Raw genomic sequence first — 21,281 nt, 5'->3', positions numbered from 1 at the left:
TTTAAGTAGCAATAATAGAATAAAAATCAACACGCTGTCGGTCTGAAGTGAATATCACACAGAACTGCAGCAACAATTTTGGTGACGTCACTTGCATCTTTGGCAAACCACCACCAGACGATTTTACCGGGTCTCAGATACACGAATAACGAAGGGTTTAGAAACACTCTTGCACCCTTCCGTAAGAGAGGCTTTTCCGCAGATGAGAAGAATTCGTCATTGGGTAAGAAGGATAAAATGATTCTCCACCGTCAAGTCTGAGTTACGTTGTTTTGCAGGTAAAATGATACCGCTCTCTAAAACCCTTAAGTCTGAGAGTTCTTTTTATATTATTCTTGCACTATCACAACGATTTAATTCAGCAGAGAACAAACTTTCTGAACTAGAGGAGTTAAATGCAGCCTTCATACACGCCATAATCTACAGGGGCTCTGATGAGAAAAATAGTTTGTGGTAGCAGGTGGGAAGAAAAACAGACGTTACCATACTCAAGAGGTTAATAGCACTAGCATCCTGTGTTCTAAATGCAGTGTCTAAGAAGTTAATACAAATATCGTCAATGAAGCACTTTAATATTTATCAGTAACCTTTGTTTAATGTGTACACCGTGACCAATTTCTAAATTTCCTACACCATTTCCATCAAGTTACTTTAGTCCAACAAAGATAATGCTTTTTCCCTGGCGGAGAGAGAGAGAGAGAGAGAGAGAGAGAGAGAGAGAGTGTGTGTGTGTGTGTGTGTGTGTGTGTGTGTGTGTGTGTGTGTGTGTGTGTGTGTGTGTGTGTGTGTGTGTGTGTGTGTGTGTGTGTGTGTGTGTGTGTGTGTGTGTGTGTGTGTGTGTGTGTGTGTGTGTGTGTGTGTTAAGATTTTCCATTTCTCGCCCCAAGTACATCTGGTGAAAGTCTCTCATCTAATATTAAAGACTGACCACCTTCCCGGGACTCTAAACCCACCAGCCAGAAGACGCCAAGTTTTAGTTTATTTTTTCTAATACCCAGACGATTTTATTCAGTTCGGGAACAATCTAGAGTAATGGAGGGGTTGATGGAGGCTACATCTAACCCCTCTAGTTCAAACATTATTATTATTATTATTATTATTATTACTACTATTATTAGTACTACTACTACTACCAACACCACCATATTCATTATAACACTAAGTTGTAACCCTAGCTAAGAATGTAAAAAGAAAAAAAATCAAAAGTCTCCAGCATGAGCAAAAAATGAAGAAAATGTTACACAAACATAAAGAAACACTACCGTTTGGGTATCAAAGGAAAAAAAGTCACTGCAGAATTTCAACCAATGAAAATAAATACTCTGAACAATATTATTTCGAAAATTATTCCATAACCTTTTAAAATATGGGATAAAGTACCTGGAATTATTAGGATTGCATATTTAGCTGGAACATGCTTTTGTGTAATATTTTCATAATATTATCCAAATGAAAAAATTCAGGAAGTATCGAATGTAGCGATATTATGGAAAATATTACGATGCATTCGCGGTGAACTTATGCTGCGACGAAGATGCATGTCCATGCTCTTGCCGGGATGAAGATATGAGAATATAACTTCATGTCAAGAGCCCTATAGATCCCGATGATCTAGTGCAAAAGCCTTGCCAGGTGAGTAAGAAGCTAGAATTGGACTTTGTGTGTGTGGCACCAGGTTCATCTGAACGTGAAGCCAGTGGACTGCAGGCAGAAGGAATCCTCCTGCAATCTACCAACCTCCTTTCGGGCATAGGGATAGATTTTACAGAATCTTGTATATCAGCACAGAGGAGCCACACGAGCACATGAGTGCCACCAAGAGAAGACGACCATGTTCATCACCATAAGGGAATCAACACGTTTTAAAAGAACGGAATATAAGATTTTTGTATACTAAGTAAAATATTCTTCCAGTACTCCTCAAACGACACACTCATTCTCTCAGTCGAATCTATTTATCCACGTATCTACTTACCTATGTGTACATCTAATTTTGTTCCCCTCCTTTACATATTCCCTCCACCCCCCTCCCCCTCTGTCTCTCTCATCCCCTACATTATGCCTCTCACCTCCTCGCCTCTCTCACGCCCTCCCCTTCCCCGGTCAATTCTAAGTCAGACATGGAAATTTCAATTAACATAATGCAAGTTACATTAAGCAAGGGATTTAATTAGGCACGAGTGTCTATATGATTTAGATGGCGTGAGTGGTGGCTGTGGTGGTAGACTAGTGTGGAGTGTGGCTGGTGCTGCGTGGTAGATGTGATTGTGTGGTATGGTTTGGACGCGTGTTAGGTTGTGTGGTGGTGGTTGTGTGGTAGTGGTTGTGTGGTGGCTGAGATGGTGGCTGAAGTGCGGTTCTGTGGTAGGAAAAGGAGTGTGTGTGGCTGATGGTGTGTGGTTGTGCGATGTAGTGTGGTAAGCTTGTTAGAAGCCTTGTTAGAGTGTGTGGTATATGTGATAGCGTAGTAAGATGGTTGTGGTCATGTAGTCGTCTGATCGGGAGCGTGATTGGTTGTGTGTGGTGGTGGTTATTATGCTGCTGTGGTAAGAGGCTAGCTGGTGTATGTGGCTGTGGCTGAGAGTGTGTGGTAACCTTGCTAGGAATGTGTCTGGCTGTGATTATGGTGATTATTAGGTGGGTGTGGTGGTGCGGTGAAGAACTGTAATGGAAAACTTTGTGGATATGAAGAAAGTGCTCAGCTGTGGTTGGGGTATGGCTGTGTGACAGATGCCGGCTGTGGTTGTGGTGTGGTAGTGGTTGTGACTGAACGCTGTGTGGTAGGCGTGGTGGACTGTACGGTGCTGGGCGGTGTAAGGAGGCTGGTTAACTGTGGTGGGGGTGTGGCTAGGTAGTAGTATCCTATTCACTCCAGTAACGTACTTTGTCCTTTATTCTGGCTATTACTCGATAATTTTATCCAGCTTAGGAGAGATTCTTCATATTGGAAAGATTAAATTTAGCCCCATTTACTCGTTCACTATAAGCTGAACAAAATCGTCCGAACTGGAATGGAGTTAAGCGGAGTGGGTGTCCTATGCTTGTGTGGTACCTGGATGTGCCTGTGGCTGCTGAATGTATGGTATAGGTGTGGTTTGGAAGGTAGTTGTCTTATGTGTGGTAGTGTGACTGTGGTAACTGGAAATGTGGTACTCGTAAGTGAGGGCGCTCATTATCGACTCTATGTAATATTATCTTCAGGTGACTATACTGAGTAACAGGAGTAATTGCTTTTTGTTGCCCAGGAAATCATTTACGACGGTGGGTAGCAACCATACAACCAAATGGACACCTGATGATCTAGTAGTTAGTTATAGCGCTCCAACAGGACGTGTGCCACAAAAGTTTACATCCGAGGGCTGTTGCGGTTACTGCTCACATGATACTACACAGGAACGTGCGACTGGTCACGTTACCTTAAAAGTCTGAACTAAGTGGTCTAACTCCAGGCCTACTCACCTGATGGGGCATTAAAGAATTAGATGACAGACAGATCTGATTATTTGAAATTCCAAGATAAATTACGTCAGCAGTTCGTCCTTCAATTACTTATCTTTCATCCTTTTTTTAAGACTACCAGGAAGCCGTTCTAATTTAGCTGACAAAGACCCTCTTTCCGGAGAGTGGCAAAAAGCCGCTTTTAAACTAATTGTCTGATATTTTATGTCGGGAATTCGGGGAAGCTGTCTTATTTTAAAATCTTCGACAATGTTCTCTTTCCTTTATTGGGCAGCACTGTTGAGTCGTCTTTATTTGTGTGCCTGAAATTACGATGCTTATAGTGGGGGATGGTGATTTATGTTTGTATAACCAACAGAAATACCCTGTGATGGTTTGGCTTTGTGAAGAGAATGAGATTGACTAGATGACTGTATGTACGTGCGGAGGAAGGGGAGGGGGGGATCGAAGATAAGGTGGAGGGATTGGGTGGAGTGGTATATCAAGGAAAGTGCTATGAGATGGAGGGAGGGTATTCTGATGGCGGAGGACAGGGTGACATGAAGCGATTTATTATTGGCCACCTCCTCCGAGATTACAGCGTCTGGCTATAGCTAGAAAGAGATGTATATAGACACAGAAATAGATGAACAGATAGACAAATACACAGGTAGACAGATAAACAGGCAGTTACAGACTCAGATATGGACATACAGACAAACATATATATAGACAGACATACAGACTGACATAGAAAAAAAGATATATAGATAGATAAACAGGTAAAACAATCAATAGTTCAAGACACCAGTGGTTGAATGAATAGTGGATTTGTCTGGCGTTCACCCATGCCCAGCTACAAGACTCACAGGGAACGAATATTAAACTCTTCACTACCAGGGCGTATCTGATATTTTATTTCTGCTACTCCTGTCCGATTATATTTACGTTACGGGAGACCTCTTGTACTGAGTGGGACAATGATGACTATATCTTAAGCTCTCCCGTTAGAAAAGTCTCTCCTATGCTGAGTTATATCGACTGGAGGTACAGAGGAAAAAAAAAAAATGGAAAAGACCTCCACGGGGTGAAGGCGTTAGGCGAAGTTTGTTCCTTATAATTAAGGTGAGTTTTTCGCTTTTTTAAGCTTATTGGACGTAATTTAAGGGCAGAAAAAGACAAAGCTACAGTTCTACCTCCTTTCCACGGCACTTTTTTTTTTTTTGTGTGAATACCATCGTACTCTAGTGTTTAATCTCTTGTTACAGCACAGCACTGGAGATACTGAGATCGCATTTTTACGCCCAGTTAAAGTGAAAAAGCTACGGTCTTATGTGATCCCATGTGCTCTCGCTCACTCCCACCCTGCTTACGCTCCCTCGATGAAATATTCAGAACAGTCTCACGGACCCACCAACACTGCCGCCCCGTCAGAACTGGGCCAAGATTCAAAAACAAACTTATAAATTCCCTGTAGAAACTATTATTTCTTTTCAGAGGAAGGACGAGGAAAGATGAGTTCAGAATCCTTCCCTAGTGCTTGTGATTACTGCAAAAGCAATACCCGAAATGCTGAAGAAAATTGATCATGGGTTTCCTTGTGAATCTTGGACCTCGTTTCCACACACGCTTCTCACCTGCACTTCACAAGCCTTACTCAATAGCAACTCTTCCTTAACGACTTATTTTCCACACTGCCCATTAATATCCTCTTCTTTGCTTCTTAAAACTACTTTTTATATCGAAACAGATTGCGTGGATAATATACAAGAAGACAGTAAGGGAGCAGAATAAAAAATAACCACGTGAAGAGGAGGTGTTATTAAGCTTCCTATCCATATGAGAATACCGCCCTGTATTTTTACAAGCCTTTCTTACTTACTGTATACCCGCACGCAAACTATGGCTAGGCAAAGGTATGGAAGCTTCACGCCACTTCTCCTCCGTGGATGAAGATGGATACCAGTAGACTTTTCGTAACGTGAGGAAATAAAACGTGACGGTGAATACAGGTCTACGTAGCGCTAGGTCACAGTAACAAGGCTTCACGATTAGGTTAGGTCAGATAGCTTGGGGCAGAGTTATTAATGAAAGAATAACGTCGGCATCTCTTTGCTGACCATCCATAACTTGAAATAACTGAACTGACGGTGAATATAAGTTCTCAGTTACATTTCTTCACTGTTCGGTCACGTCATTTAAGTCTGGTTTGGTTTACACATGATATCTTATTTGGAGTTTCGCGGGCCTGGCTTTAAATTCGTAGGTCTCCAAAACGAAAACATGTAACCCACGCAAAACCAGCCAATCTAACTAACTTCCAGCGATGCAACGTAAATGTGACCAAACGTACCGAATCTTATTGCCATGTTTGCTGTTTCCTCAGGTTGAGTGTGTGTGTGTGTGTGTGTGTGTGTGTGTGTGTGTGTGTGTGTGTGTATGTTCCATCTTCTTCCACAGAGAGGGACCGCCAAGTGACCTGAGGAGGGCACCATACGCAGCCTAAGCGTATCTGTGACCTAATTTCATTCAAGTCCATATACCGTACCGTCGCAAGAGTCCTCGTATTGTAGAAGGTCATAGAGTCTCCATCCTCTCCTGTGTGTGTGTTTGTGTGTGTGTGTGTGTGTGTGTGTGTGTGTGTGTGTGTGTGTGTGTGTGTGTGTGTGTGTGTGTGTGTGTGTGTGTGTGTGTGTGTGTGTGTGTGTGTGTGTGTGTGTGTGTGTGTGTGTGTGTGTGCGTGACAAGCTTGTTCAGGTGTGGCAGACATACAAGACAACAAAGCTACCGCTAACACTACTACAGCTACTACTACTACTACTATACCACTACTACTACTACTACTATACCACTACTACTACTACTACTACTACTCATGACAACAGCAATAACAACAACAATAATAATAATAATAATAATAATAATAATAAAAACAATAATTAGACATTTAAAAATCTACAGGTGTTCCTAAATTATTCATATCGACCTGGTTATTATAAAGAGTCCACTAAATTACTGCTTAATCTACCAACCAATAAATAACCATAAAAAGTTAGAGCATTTTAAAAACAAGAAACTTCACCTAAGTATATATTTTTCCAGACTGTATAAAAACTTAGAGGAACTTGGGTCTAATTAAAACCACAAGTTCTCTATTCCCGTGCCTGTGTATGTAAAAAAAATGGTATATGAGAAACTGAATCCTTGAGGAGGAAGAGGAAAGCACGGAGAGGAGGAGAAGGGATTAAAAAAATGGAGAGGCTAGGAGAGGCTTTTCCTAGAACTACTCTCTCTCTCTCTCTCTCTCTCTGCCTTACTGTAATACATATGCATATACCGGGATATACATATTACATTTCCAACTGGGATACATATGAGAGAGAGAGAGAGAGAGAGAGAGAGAGAGAGAGAGAGAGAGAGAGAGAGAGAGAGAGAATGAAAGGGGAGAGATCAGATAGAGAAGCAAGAGAAAATAAAAGAGAGCGATGAGAAGGAGACTTAAAAAAAAAAGGGAGTGGGAGGCAAAATAAAAATGAATTTTATGTTGGAAGGAAATGTGGAATCAAAAGAGAAAATGAAAGAAAATGAGTGTAACAAAACTGGTAATGAAAAAATACAAAATACGGAGAAACAGGAGAGAGAGAGAGAGAGAGAGAGAGAGAGAGAGAGAGAGAGAGAGAGAGAGTGCAGCGGATAAGCAGGCTCAATTACAAGAATATTTTCCAGGAACCCCGTCATTCATAAATCACAGAATCAATAGAGTGTCTCGGAGGGGAAGCTGCCCTCTCTCTCTCTCTCTCTCTCTCTCTCTCTCTCTCTCTCTCACTCTTTCTCTCCATTTTTCTGCTTCCGTGAACTAAGGTACACTATATTCCCATGCCGTCAAAGCAAGATCAAGGCAGGAATCGTAATGTCTGTGTAGTCAATGTATATGTATTAACTATGTCATCTTTCACTCAATAAAGCCCTCCCTCTCTCTCTCTCTCTCTAGTCTATGTATCTGTATTATCATGTCATCCTTCACTCAATACAATCTCTCTCTCTCTCTCTCTCTCTCTCTCCTTACCCTTCCGTTCCCTGAGCTTGACAAAGAAGAGGGAATGAGAGGGAGGGAGGGAGGGAGGGAAAGAAGGAGGGGGAGGAAGGAGAGGAGGGAAAGAGACGCCCTCCAGGGATGAGAGAGAGAGAGAGAGAGAGAGAGAGAGAGAGAGAGAGAGAGAGAGAGAGAGAGAGCGAGCAAATTGGTGGATGAAGGAGGGGAGAGAAAGAAAGCGAGTGCTGGTGTGCAAAAAGGACTGAAAGGAGGAGGAAGAAGAGAGAGAGAGAGAGAGAGAGAGAGAGAGAGAGAGAGAGAGAGAGAGAGAGAGAGAGAGAGAGAGAGAGAGAGAGAGAGAGAGACTCACAGATTATAAAACAATCTGAAGGCATAACAGAAAAAATATATACATTGACAAAACAAGAAAAAATGCAGAAAGACGAGAAAAAATCCAGAATAATGGAAGAAAATAAGAAATACGTTTGAGAAAATGGAAGAATTTTAGAAACAAGAGATAAACGCAAAAAATAAGGCGAAAGAAAAACGAGAACTAAGCGAATGGAGAACTGCAGAAAATGAATGAAAGTGGGACTGGAACGAAAGATGAGGAAAAGCCAAAGTCTAGATGAATGAAAAGTGCTTGAAAGAAGAGGAAGTAGAAGAGAGGAACTGGGGAGTGAAATGTAAAAACAAAGGACGGGAGGGGAAGAGCGGAGAGGGAAGAGGAGAGGAGAGGAAAGGAGAGGGTAACAGAGAGAAGGAGAGACGAGGAGAGGCGAGGGGAGAGGAGAAGAGCGGGGAGTGAAGCGGAGAGGAATTAATAGGAGAAAGAAGAGCAAGAAAATGATAAATGTACTGAAAAAGAGGAAGTATGGGAAAGGAATGAATATAATGACGGAGAAGAGAGATAAAAGAGGAGTGTAAGAGAGAAGGGCAGACAAATCAAAAGAATTTAAAGATGATATTACATGCATATAAAGAAGACAAATGAATACAACCAAGGAGAGGAAGAGAGTATCAGACTAGAGGAGTGGAGAGAAGAACAGATGAGACAGGAGAGGGGAGAAGAATAATTAAAAAGGAAAGAGGAAAAGTTGAAGAAAATGTGGGAAGCAAGGAAACAAGAAAATAGACTAAGGAATGATAACACGATAGGATACAGAAAAGAACGGAGGACAGGAAGTAAAGAAAGACAAACATGAGGAAAAGATACAAAACAGAACATAGGAAACAAGAAGCGGTGCCTAGTCACAACAAACCCGTCCCCTGCAGTCATTTTTGTGCTGACGTATAAACACAACAGGATATCTAGTCAAAGATGTCACATATCAAATTTGGAGTAAATCGCGTGAAAATTGACGATTTTATGCCCACTGGAAATTTTAGGCCCGACCCACCTGACACTGAACCCCTACCGCTAACGAGGGTGACCCCGCCTGATGTAATGAGGCATGTTATGGGATGCAGATTTGAACGATGGACCTTTTGGTTTTGGTTTCATGTCGATATGACAATTATGAAAGGAGTTATGGCGCAGAAACGATTTTTTTTCTTTACATTATTTGTGCTTACAGCCTGGACCTTGGCCAAGTTTGGCCCAAAACTTAATCAGGTGTTCAGAAGGTCATAGCCCATCAGCCCTGTAATTTTAGTCAAAATCGCACCAGTAGTTTTCGCGTAAAGTTGTTTACAGACTGACAGACAAACAGACTGACAAACAAACAGATAAACCGAATGAAAACAATACCAGTACCCAAGCCCCTCCAGGACGGGGACGGTTAATAAGAGACGATACGAAAAGAGCAGAAAAAAGCCTATGAGAAGAGAGAAGACGGTAAGGGAAAGCGGAGAAATAGAAAACATAAATAGAACCAGCAAATGAGAAAAGAATGGGAGAATAACAGAAAAGAGATAAGGAAAAACAAGAAAGATGAGAGAGGCATGTAAGAAGAAAAGGGCTGGAGAAGAATATGGAAGAAAAATATAGAGAAGAGAGAAAAATAAAAAATGATAAAGAAAACTGGAGAATGGCAAAGGAGAACTGAGATGATAAGGGAAGAGAGGCAGGGAATGAGAACAAAGGAGAAAAAAAGAAAAATAATGGGAAAGAAGACAACAAGGGAGGAAGAGAAGCAAAGTGAAAAAAACTGAAAAAAGAGTAGAAGAAATGAGGATAAGAAAAGAAAGACGGGGAGAAAAACAATTTAAGAGAAACAAGAAGAAATAAGGTTAAGAATAAGGTAACAAAAGAATAATAAAAGAAAAAACGGTGAAAGAGAAAAGGAAGACAAAAGAGAAGAGAAGAAAGAAGAGAAAATGGAGAGAGTAGGAAAGATAAAAGAGGGAGCATAAAATATTATATCTAAATGAAGATGAGATAAATAAGGAGAGGAGATAAAAATACGAGGAGAATAGAAGGAACAAGAAGAAAAATGCAAAATGAAGAAACACTACATTCAGCTTTTGTCCGTCTTCTTTTTTCCTCTTTTTTTTCTTTCTTAGTTCAATTTCATGCTATTTTACATATATCTTCTTTTTATTTCTTCCTGCCTCTCTTCTCCTGGGTTTCCCCGCCCTCCCTTCCTCTCTCTCTCTCTGTCTCTCGTTTCTTCCTCCTTCCCTCCTTCTCTCTTCTTCTTCCTCTTTCACTTCTTCTTTCTCCTTTTTTCTTCTTGTTTTTTTCTTTTTCATTTTCTCATCTTGCCTGCCTCACCTCCTTCATGTCCTATTCCTTTTCCTCTCTCCTTTTCTTTCTTCCCTCTCTCTCCTTCTGCTCTTCCTGTTCCCCTTCTCTCATTTGGACTTACACATAAATTTCCTTTATTTTCTTCCATCTTTTCCTCCCTCTTCTCCTTCTATCATTTTCTCTCTCCTTTACTTCCACCTCGTCTAATTTACGTCTATTTATTCATTTTCTTTAATATTCTCCTTCTTCATCATCTCTTCAGTTCTCACCCTCTTTTACTTCCCATTATTTCCCTATCCCCTTCTGTTTCTTCTCTTTCTCCATCTCCATTCCTCTCTTACTTTTCTTTTCCCTTCTCCCCATTTCGTCTCTCCTTTCTCCTACTCATGTCTTCAGTCCTTATTCTTCCTTTTCTCCTATAATTTCCATTTTTTCTTTTTTTCAGTTCCTTTTCCCATCGACTTCCTTCTCCTTACTTACTCTTCTTCTCTTTCTTCTCGCTCATCCCTCTTCTCTTTTTCTTCTTTCTTCAATCCTCTCATCTTACATCTTCGTTTCTTTCCTTATACCCTTCATCCCCTTTTTTACTCTTCATCTCCCGAAATATCACCCTTGCTTCTCTTCGTCTTCTCTCACGTCGTTCGTTCCTCTCTCACTCCTCTTTTCCTCCTTCGTTCCCCTCTTCCTCCTGTTCACATTCTCTTTTCCCCCCATCTCTCCTCCTTCGTTACTCATTTCAACATTTATTCCTTCTCTTCTCCCCTCTCCTCCTTAGTTTCTCTCCTCTCCTCCTGCTCCTAACCTTTCCGCTTACCATCTGATTCCTGAAATACCTCACATACCGAAGACTCCCTCCTGATTTGATAGATTTAAAGCCACTCCGGGTTAAACTGGTGACCTTTTAACTCACCAGAAACCCTGCTGACCTGTTTTGACCCCTAAATGGCTCCGTGTTGACCTCTTTTGAACCTGAGGCAATATTGAGATTTTTTTTTTTTTTTTTTTTTTTTTTTACCGAAAAATAAGTCCACAGGTCAGTTATGATCAGAAATAATTTTGGGTCAAGTCGTCGGATTTTTTAAATGAGGGAGCATCTCCAGGATCGGCTGTGTCCGTCTGTCTCTCGCTAACATCCCTCAAAAGTAGTCTCCAACCCCTCACGCCGCACTAACCAACACTTCATCTATCATACCACACCACCTTACTCTCCACCTATCACACCACACCACCTTACCCTCCACCTATCACACCACACCATATTACCCTCCACCTATCACACCACACCACCTAACTCTCCACCCCTCACACCGCACCACTCAACTCTCCATTACTTACACCACACCATCTACCCCCGGCCTCACATCATGCAACCCTCCCCACACCACACCACATCTCCCTTACCCCATACCACCTAACCCTCTCCGTACCACACGAAGATCCCTTACTCCATATCACCCAACCCTCCCCTACACCATACCACCCAACCCTCCCCTACTCCATACCACCCAACCCTCCCCTACCCCATAACACCCATCCCTCCCCTACCCTATACCACCCAACCCTCTCCCACCCTTCACCTCACGAAACCCAATCCTCCCACCCTTAATCCCACACCACCCAACTTCTCCAACCTCTTATCCCAATCCTTCCCATCTTCCACCTAACACCCCAAACTATACTTCCCTAATCCCTAAGTTTAAGTGATGGTAGGCGAGGGACGGAGACAGAGTGAGTAAGTGAGAGAGTGAGAATTGAGAGAGTGAGAGAGTGTGTGGGTTGATGAAAGCATAAAGTGAAAGCAAAAGTAGATGCAGGAGTGCCTGGAGGGGACGAAAGGAAAAAAAAAAAGTGAGTGAGAGAGAGAGAGAGAGAGAGAGAGAGAGAGAGAGAGAGAGAGAGAGAGAGAGAGAGAGGCGCAGAAAAAATGAATGAACCATTACCAGAAGCAAAGAGGGGAAGAATTTAATGAGGAGAAAAAAATCCGAGCTTCATACGACTCCAGTTAAAATTCCTCGTAATTCGCCAATCCTATAAAACACACACAATCTCTCTCTCTCTCTCTCTCTCTCTCTCTCTCTCTCTCTCTCTCTCTCTCTCTCTCTCTCTCATGTGCAGTTAATACCTAAGCTAATTATATTCTCTTAACAATCATTTATCTGAACATCCCCTAAGAATAAAGCGGGTAAAATAAATAAAACAATATGAAAAATAAAGGAGTGTGGTGGGACGTGGGGTGAGATGGATGCAAGTGGGTGTAAGTAGTAGGTGGGGAGTAGGTGGTGAAAGATAAGTGGTGCTAAGTGGGTGCATGTGGGGCTGTCGTGGGTAGAATCAGGGGTGTTATGGGATCAGGTGAGGGTGGGTATAAGTGGAAGGTGGAGTCTGCTGTGAGTATAGGTGGTGGGAAGTATAAGGGAGTAGGTGAGACATGGGACAGGTGGGAGGATGTGGTGGATGGAGTCAGGTGAGGATGTAGATGGGTGGAAAACAGGAAAGGGTAGGTGGGAGTGGGGAAACTGTGATGCGGGCGGTGAAGTTGGCGAAGAGATGTGTGTGTGTGTGTGTGTGTGTGTGTGTGTGTGTGTGTGTGTGTGTGTGTGTGTGTGTGTGTGTGTGTGTGTGTGTGTGTGTGTGTGTGTGTGTGTGTGTGAGAGAGAGAGAGAGAGAGAGAGAGAGAGAGAGAGAGAGAGAGATGCGAGGGGACAGGTGGGGAAACAGAAAGTGGGAGTAAATGGATTAGGTAGAAGGGTGGACATGGTATGTGGACCAGGTGAGGTTATGGGTGGAGGGAAATATGAGGCAGGTGAGAGTAGGTGAAGTATGAGGGGTATGTGGAAAATCCCGGCAAATATGAGGAGCCAGTTCCCTGAAATCCTCTCAACATACCGGTGCGTTATTTTACCACGGATAAAGAGTAAGAACAGTTCTATATAAATATTCGAAGGACCATTATAACGGGGAAATTAATCTTAATACTGAAATTCATCGCACTAGAATTATAATGAAAATGGTAGAAATGATGCGAACAATTAAGTAATGTAACCAACCAATGACAGAAACATAAAACTGTAGACTAGATGAAATGTGTACTTACATTATGTAGCCCAGGTACGACACAACGGCTTACCTGAAACAATGAGAACATAATAATGATAATGAATTATTTATTTTACATATGAATTACATGACATGGTAATATATAAGTACACAGTGCATGAACTTGCCTAACATTCTGAATTGTTGTTTCCATACGTCTTAACACTGCAGGATAGTAGTGTTTGCTATTATACTATATTATACTATAGCACTGTAGTATACAATTTTAGGAGCATAAGGATGGAGGAAGGAGAGGCGAGAGAATGATAATGCAACAAACACTTCACTCTTCTCTCTTGTCATGCTGGTAATATCAATGCCGGACCAAGGACTAATCCATCCCCTCCACTAAAAGCAAACACTAAATTTGAATCAAAAGGCGAGAAATGAGTCATAACTCGGGAACCAGTGGCCCGTTTGGACTGGAAATTGTTTTATTCTTCAAATCAGAGCATTTTAACGATACCTTGTTCTAAAGTAAACTGCGCTACATTGCGCCGTTTTTGCTGTGTTACGGTAACAAACAACACAAATACACAGATATCGGATCATTTTATATATATATATATATATATATATATATATATATATATACTGTATATATATCCTATCTCTTAGCTACAAAAATACCAACAGCCATTAGTAACCTAAGTAATAACAAAAGTGGTGTTTACGAAATGTGGTGGAGAGCAGAGCGGTCATCACGGGTACAAACGCCCACAGAGCTGGTCCCGACACTGACAGTAAAGTACAGTGTCATAAACTCACGCCCATTACAATATATATAGTATGGAATAATAGAAAAATAGAGTTCTTAGTACATAAATGTTAAACCCAATCACTGGAAAGACCAAGCAAGTGCTCCTCCCTCTTACAAACGTTACTTATTCTTTCGGCCTCCCTGTCTCCCCTCTCCCAGGCTCTCTTTCACCTTCGCTCTCTCCCCTCTTCCAGGCTCCCTGTCTCCCTCCATCCCTCCAACTTCCCAGAACCTCCTACACATCATCACAGTAATCCACGTACACCCACGCTATGATGCAGAACAAACACATCTAATTTTATAGTCTTATTTTACAGCGGCGCATCAGAGAGCTTTCCTTAATCCGGCCAAGCAGAGCAATCATATAAATGTACATCCGCTCTCAATATTTTTACTGTATATAGCAAAGGAGACAGACGATCAAACCATCTAATTAGGTGAAATAATCTTTGGTATCTCGCTACCAGACGATTTTATTCAGCAGTAAGGAAGTCACCTGGTAAAGAAGGGTTAAGGAAGGCTGCGACTAACCCCACCAGTTCGAAAAGTCTACCATAAACTGAACTAAATCCTCTAGAAATAGCAAGAACATTATAAAAAAATGGGTGACAGGACTGAAAGGGCTAAACATAAAGTATCAAATCTGAGTGTGTGTGTGTGTGTGTGTGAGAGAGAGAGAGAGAGAGAGAGAGAGAGAGAGAGAGAGAGAGAGAGATTATCCATGAAGGTAAGAGCCAGAAGAACAGAGCGAGAGGGAGGAAAACAATGATAGTCAGCAGGAAAAAAAAAGAAAGAGGAAAAATAATGCCAACCCAAGGGGGGGAGGAAGAGAAAAAGTGAGAAACAAAAGAATGAAAAACGTGGATATCTAAAATTGAGAGAGAGAGAGAGAGAGAGAGAGAGAGAGAGAGAGAGAGAGAGAGAGAGAGGTGAGAAATGAGGGGATAACGAGGTTTAATGACAGTGTGTGTGTGTGTGTGTGTGTGTGTGTGTGTGTGTGTGTGTGTGTGTGTGTGTGTGTGTGTGTGTGTGTGTGCATTGTAGTCCATGTACACGAACTATCTAAGAAGGTAAAATGCACATTCAAAAATAACATACATGCGTTCAAGGCCAAAAATCCACAGGGAAACACGAACTTACACACACACACACACACACACACACACACACACACACACACACACACACACATCACTTCCAACAAAGGCACGCACAAAAATCTTGGCCATGATTCCACTCTCTCCTGGCTCGGTGCTTGTGTGTGTGTGTGTGTGTGTGTGTGTGTGTGTGTGTAATTCACCGGGTCGGTCAGGATCACTTGATGGTCGTGATCGTCAGCTTTTACCCTCCCGGAAGGGAGCTGAGAGCTCATATAGTCCGATCTAAGGGCAAGACTGTGACCTTCACACACCCACACACCCGTCCCCTTGCTCCAGGGGGACAGTAACCACCCACTTCGTCAGTGAAACTTTTCGCAACCTGAGCGAGGCGCGAACTCCCGTCCACCAGTTGGCAAGCGAGAGCGTTACCACTGCACCAGCGAGCGGTGTGTGTGTGTGTGTGTGTGTGTGTGTGTGTGTGTGTGTGTGTGTGTGTGTGTGGAGGAAGGGGGAGGTGTGTATACATAAGACGGGGAAGGATGGTTAGAGGAAAGGGCAATGAAGGGGAAAGAGGCGTGTGTGTGTGTGTGTGTGTGTGTGTGTGTGTGTGTGTGTGTGTGTGTGTGTGTGTGTGTGTGTGTGTGTGTGTGTGTGTGTGTGTGTGTGTGTGTGTGTGTGTGCAGAAAACGGAGTATCAAGTGATTTTTTCCAGTGACAATACGTAACCTGAAAGAAAATAAAAAAAACGCAGTCCTGAAAAGAACTCCCTTAAAGAATTCAGGATCCCATGACTCCCTGTTAAATAATATCGCTTTACGTTGGTTGGAATGGAATATAAGGCCTGTCCCCAATATTTTTAAAGGGTTAATGGTTTTACTCTTAACACTCCCAGGCCCTATGACACTCCCAGCTGAATAAAATCGTCTGGTATTAGGTCGAATGAATTAGGGCAGACTCGAGCATGGAAGGGCAATCGACGCAAAGCTCTTCAGGTGGTTTTCTAGTTTTTACCTTTCTTCCCCCATACCATCATTTTATCTATGTTCTCCTCTCCTCAGGTCTATTGTAGGAAGAAAATAGAGTTTCACATTAAGCTTAACCCTTTCACTCCAGGGACGTGTTTTTTCTACTTTTTTCTTGCCTCCTCGTACAAGTTTAAGTAGCTGAGGTGAGAAACTTAAACGTGGCGGGATCGGTTACTGCCTCCATGCATTACATTTACGTGGAAGAGGTGTCAACTACTCAGAACAAACAGATAAAAGATTGACAGAAAGATAGAAGGATAGACAGATATACAGTAGACAGAAGCGTGCACGGGTTGACCTCAAACTCACAGATAATCTCATGCCACATTTCACGCTACAAACTCATGTCTTTTCGGTACGAGAAGTCTATCTTGCGATCAGTAAAATCGTCTGGTGGTATAAAGAATGAAAAGGAATATACATCAGCATTCTAAGGTGGTTAAATCAGTGTTGTCAACCCCTTCACTACGAAAGCCCTACCCAAAGCTGAATAAAATCGTTGTGGCAAGAATGATAATCGTCGGGAGGAAGACAGAATTAAATGAAAAACACGTCACCGCTCTCAAGAGGTTAAAGAGAGATTACAGCAAACCCCGTCACTACGACTGAAGGGTTACATGAGACTGTTCCAAACCCCTTGAAAATACTAGGCCTTCCCTGTTCTGAATAAAATCGTCTGGTACAGCAATAATATCATAAAAAAATGTTCCGATCCTGATTGGGTTCTCCATACTTAACTCTTACTACCTCTAGGCGATTTTATTCAGCTTGAGGTGACATTCCGAACTGATCAGATTTAATATAACTTTCATTAACCCCTTCACTACGAGAGGCTTTTTAACTGGAGAGGTTAGATAAAGCCTTCATTAAGCCTACAACGAGAAGCCTTGCCGAAGTTATATAAAAAGTCGACTGGATGAAGCAGAAAGAATATTAAAATGACTAACACATCATCAAAGCGACAGCGATAAAAGAGAAATGACGGAAAGTAAATGCTAAAAATTCATGTACCGGTATCCTTTATGTAAAATTAATATGGAGAAAAATTGTAAGCTCCGTTCAACTTTGTCAGACACACTGGAAATGACACGAGTGCACGAAAAAAAAAAAAAAAAAAAAAAAAAAAAAAAAAAAACTGTATTTAAAAGTGAGGAGGTAAAAACATTAAAAAAAAAATCGAAAAATGTTCATGAAATTAAACGTGAGCTTATGAGCACGAGTAAAAAAAAAAAAAAAAAGAAAGAAAGAAAGAAGAAAATACACCTGAACGTTATTTCATTACTTCCTGACATTGTACTACTGATACTACTACTACTACTACCACTACTCTCTCTCTCTCTCTCTCTCGTGAAAGAATCGTATGGCGTTAATTGTAACATCGGAAAGTTGTCCACATAACGTGAGGGTTAATGGTGACAGGATCAGCAACTCTCTCACTCTCTCTCTCTCTCTCTCCTGAAAGAATCATATGGAGTTAACTGTAATATAGGAGAGTTGTCCACATAATGTAAGGGTTAATGGTGACAGGATCAGCAAGTATGACTCTCTCTCTCTCTCTCTCTCTCTCTCTCTCTCTCTCTCTCTCTCTCATGCTAAAGCTCTCCCGACTATGAGGGGGCTAACACAGTACACCTAGGCTCCTACGACTCACCCTTATCTAAATAAAATCACTAAGCGTTAAATGGAATACAATGCCTGCCTTATTCCCACCATGAAAATGTTAAAGATGATGATGAACATTATATTTTTCTTCGTCTGACTTATTCATTGACTCTGAAGGCTATTTTTTTTTTTTTAACCTTTCCCTTCACTGTTATTTTAAATCTTTTCACTACACTGTTGCATTTTTCACTTCACTCAGAGGATTTCACTAACCTCAGGAGACATTTTTCGATCTGGAAGGGTTAGATATGGGCCTAATGACGTCTTATATTATTACTACAGCTGAATGAGACTTGAATAAAGTCTTCTGGATGCAGCATAAATTAAAAAAATATATATGTTCTCGGGGTGAAGAGGGTAAGTGCTTCATACCAGATATCACTTAGTCTAATCTGTTTTATATCTTTCAGCCCCAGGACGTCATTTTTTTACACGATGGGGCACATATATAACGTTCCTCTTCCACTCCGCAGGGTGATTTCTTATGCGTTGTGGGTACGGTTCGGTCAGCGTTATCAGTGTCTATCCTGCATCATTTGTTCATTCCCTACTGCCACTGCCACGCCGACGCCCACACCAGCAGACTGAGCCGTCCCCGTAACACACAAGATATGGCTAAGTGGGCTTCTACTGGAGCGCTATTTACGGACCACCCTGTATTTTCTCTTGCTAATACCAGACGATTTTATTCAGCTGAACCCTCTAGTAGTGACGGTGTTAATGGAGGCTAGTTTTTTTATGTATTCCAAATACAAAGAATTTTCCTTAAACTGAATAAAATCGTCTAACATAAAATAGTAAAAGACGTCCTCAGGTTTAACTAATCGTCTGGAGATAAAAAATAAATAATAATAATAATAATAATAATAAAAATAGAAGCCTTTTTAGAGGAGCAAAATCCATATATACCAAAATTTCGACCTCCTTCTACCTATTTTCCCAGGATTTTCTCTGGCTCTCCTTCTTAGTATTTTTTCTCTACAAAATAACAAAATTCACCTTTTTTTTTCTCTCTCTCTCTATCTCACTATCTCCTTTATTTCAGCTCTCCCTCCCTCCCTCCCTCCCAAGCCTACCTCTCACATTCCCTCTCTCACTTTTTTTTTTTTTTTTGCTCTCTCACTTTTTCTCTCTCTTTTTTTTCAGGGCCACCATTTTTTCCCTTCAGTGTCCAGCCGAGTGCTCGTCCATTTAATAATTTCTTTCTTTTTTTTCCTTCCTTTCTCTCCCTTTTTTTTTCCTATTTTTCTGCCCCGCTGCTCTTCCTCCCTCCCTCCGTCCTTCCCTCCATACCATCACTTCCCTCGCTCCCTCCCTCTCCATTCTGTTTTCTCCTTCCCTCTCTACCTTCCCTCTTTCCCTGCCTTCCAACTTTATTCCTTCCTTTTCCCGCCCATCACTTCCCGCCCTCCCTCCCTCTCTCTCTCTGTCTCTCTCTCTCTCTCTCTCTCTCTCTCTCTCTCTCTCTCCCACCTCACTCCGTTCCTTTCCTCTCTCCTTCCTTTCCTCCCTCCCTCGTCACTCTATTCTTCCTTCTTTCTCTGTCTTTCGCTCACTTCTTCCCATCCTCCTAACTCTGCTCCTTCTTTCCCTTCCTCCTTCCCTTCCGCCGCACTCCATTCCTTCCTTCTCTCCTTCACTATGAACCCTTAATTCCTTCCCTTCCTACTTCCTTCCGTCCTTCCTTTCACTTCATTCTCCACATTCCTCCTCCTTGTCCTTTATTTCCTTCCTCTTCTCCCTCCCTCCTCCTTCCCATCCCTCTCGCCTTAGCCCCATTTTCCATCCTCCTCCTAACCTCTAATATTTTTCATTCCATCCCTCTCAAACTCTGTCCCTCTCTCTTTCCTACCTTCTTTATTTTCTTCCTTCCCTCCCTCTCAACCTCTGTTTCTCCCTCCCTCCTTCCTTTCTTCCTTCTCTCCTTCCTTCCATTCCTTTATTTCCTGCTCTGTAGACCTCTCTGCCTCTCTCCCTCCACTTCCCTTCTCCCCTCAATTCCTTCCTTCTCTCCCTCTCTTTCCCTTCACTTTCCTTACCCCTTCTGGCCCCTCCTTCCTTTCCACCCCGCAACTTTCCTCCTTCCCTCATTCTCCTTCTTTCCTTACTGCACTCCTTCTCATTCTCTTTCCCTTTCTTCAATCTTTTATCCCTTCTCCCTCCTCTGTCTTCTTTCTTCCTCCGTCCCTTCTTCTTTACCTCCTCTCTCTCTCTCTCTCTCTCTCTCTCTCTCATCAGATTAGAAGCGTTATTGGAGGAGTTCGGTTAGGAAGGTAGTGAATTCTGAATAAATCCTTCACACCGTCGGACACAAACTTGAAGACTTTACACGAAGGTGATACGTAAATCAGAAAGGAAACTTAGATTAGGTAGGTTAGGTGGGATGGAAAGGATAAGACAGATAACTGAATGAGACTGATTAGAAAGGCTATATTAGGCAGGTTAGAGAAGTTTAGTTAGGTAGATTAGGAAAGTCAAGTTTGGTGGGTTAGGAGGTTTATGGATAGGGTGGGAGGTAAAGTTAAGGGCGACAGGTAAAGTTAAGTTTGCTAGGTTAAGGCAGTTAGGTTGGATAAGAAATTTAAATTAGGTAGGTTAGGAAGGTTAAGGTAGGAAGAAGGAAAGGTCAACTTAAGTAGGTTACCGAATTTAAGTTAGGTCGGTTCCGAAAGTTATGTTAGGCAGGTTAGGAAGGATAAGGTAGACAGGTGAGGTTAAATCAAGTAGGAGAGAAAGTTAAACTATGTAGCCTACGAAAGTTAAATTAGGTAGGAGAGGAAGGTTAAACCAGGTAGGACAGGAAGGTTAAACCAGGTAGGACAGGAAAGTTAAATCAGATGGGTTAGGAAGATGAAGTTAGGTAGGTTCGGACAATTAATCAGGTAAGTTGGAGAGGTTAAATTAGGTATATTAGAAAGGTTAAATTGGGCAGATTAGGAAGGTTAAGTTAGGTAGGTCTGGAAGGTTAAATCAGGGAGGTTAGGAAGGCTAAACAAGGTAAGTTAGGAAGGTTAATGGGGTAGGTTAGGAAGGTTAATGAGGTAGGTTAGGAAGGTTAAACGAGGTAGGTTAAGAAGGTTACACGAGGTAGGTTAGGAAGGTTAAATGAGATGGGTTAGGACGGTTAATGATGTAAGTTAGGAAGGTTAAACGAGGTAGGTAAGGGAAACTAATAGGATAGGTTAGGAAGGTTAAATTAGGTACGTAAGGAAGATTAAATTAGGAGGGTAAGATCTGATTAAGTGAACACATCGTTAGGAACACCCTATAACATAAATTTCACACACAGACAACTAAGTATAACTGCTGAAAATTAGCAAGTCAACAGGACACTATAATACGTTTAACCTGACAAAGAAGTGTATCCCCTTTTCAGCTCAACAGGTGGCCAAGTGTAGTCAGACTGGAAGGTAGATTTGACCTATAACCCGGGAGACTCATTACTACCTCATAACGAAGGCTTATTGATTTTCAGGTA

Source organism: Coenobita brevimanus, chromosome 96 (assembly GCF_032717465.1).
Source record: "Coenobita brevimanus isolate Jiangsu-jjx chromosome 96, ASM3271746v2, whole genome shotgun sequence".
NCBI lineage: Eukaryota > Metazoa > Arthropoda > Malacostraca > Decapoda > Coenobitidae > Coenobita > Coenobita brevimanus.
The sequence above is the reverse complement of the archived record's forward strand: the minus strand, read 5'-3'. Positions refer to the sequence as shown.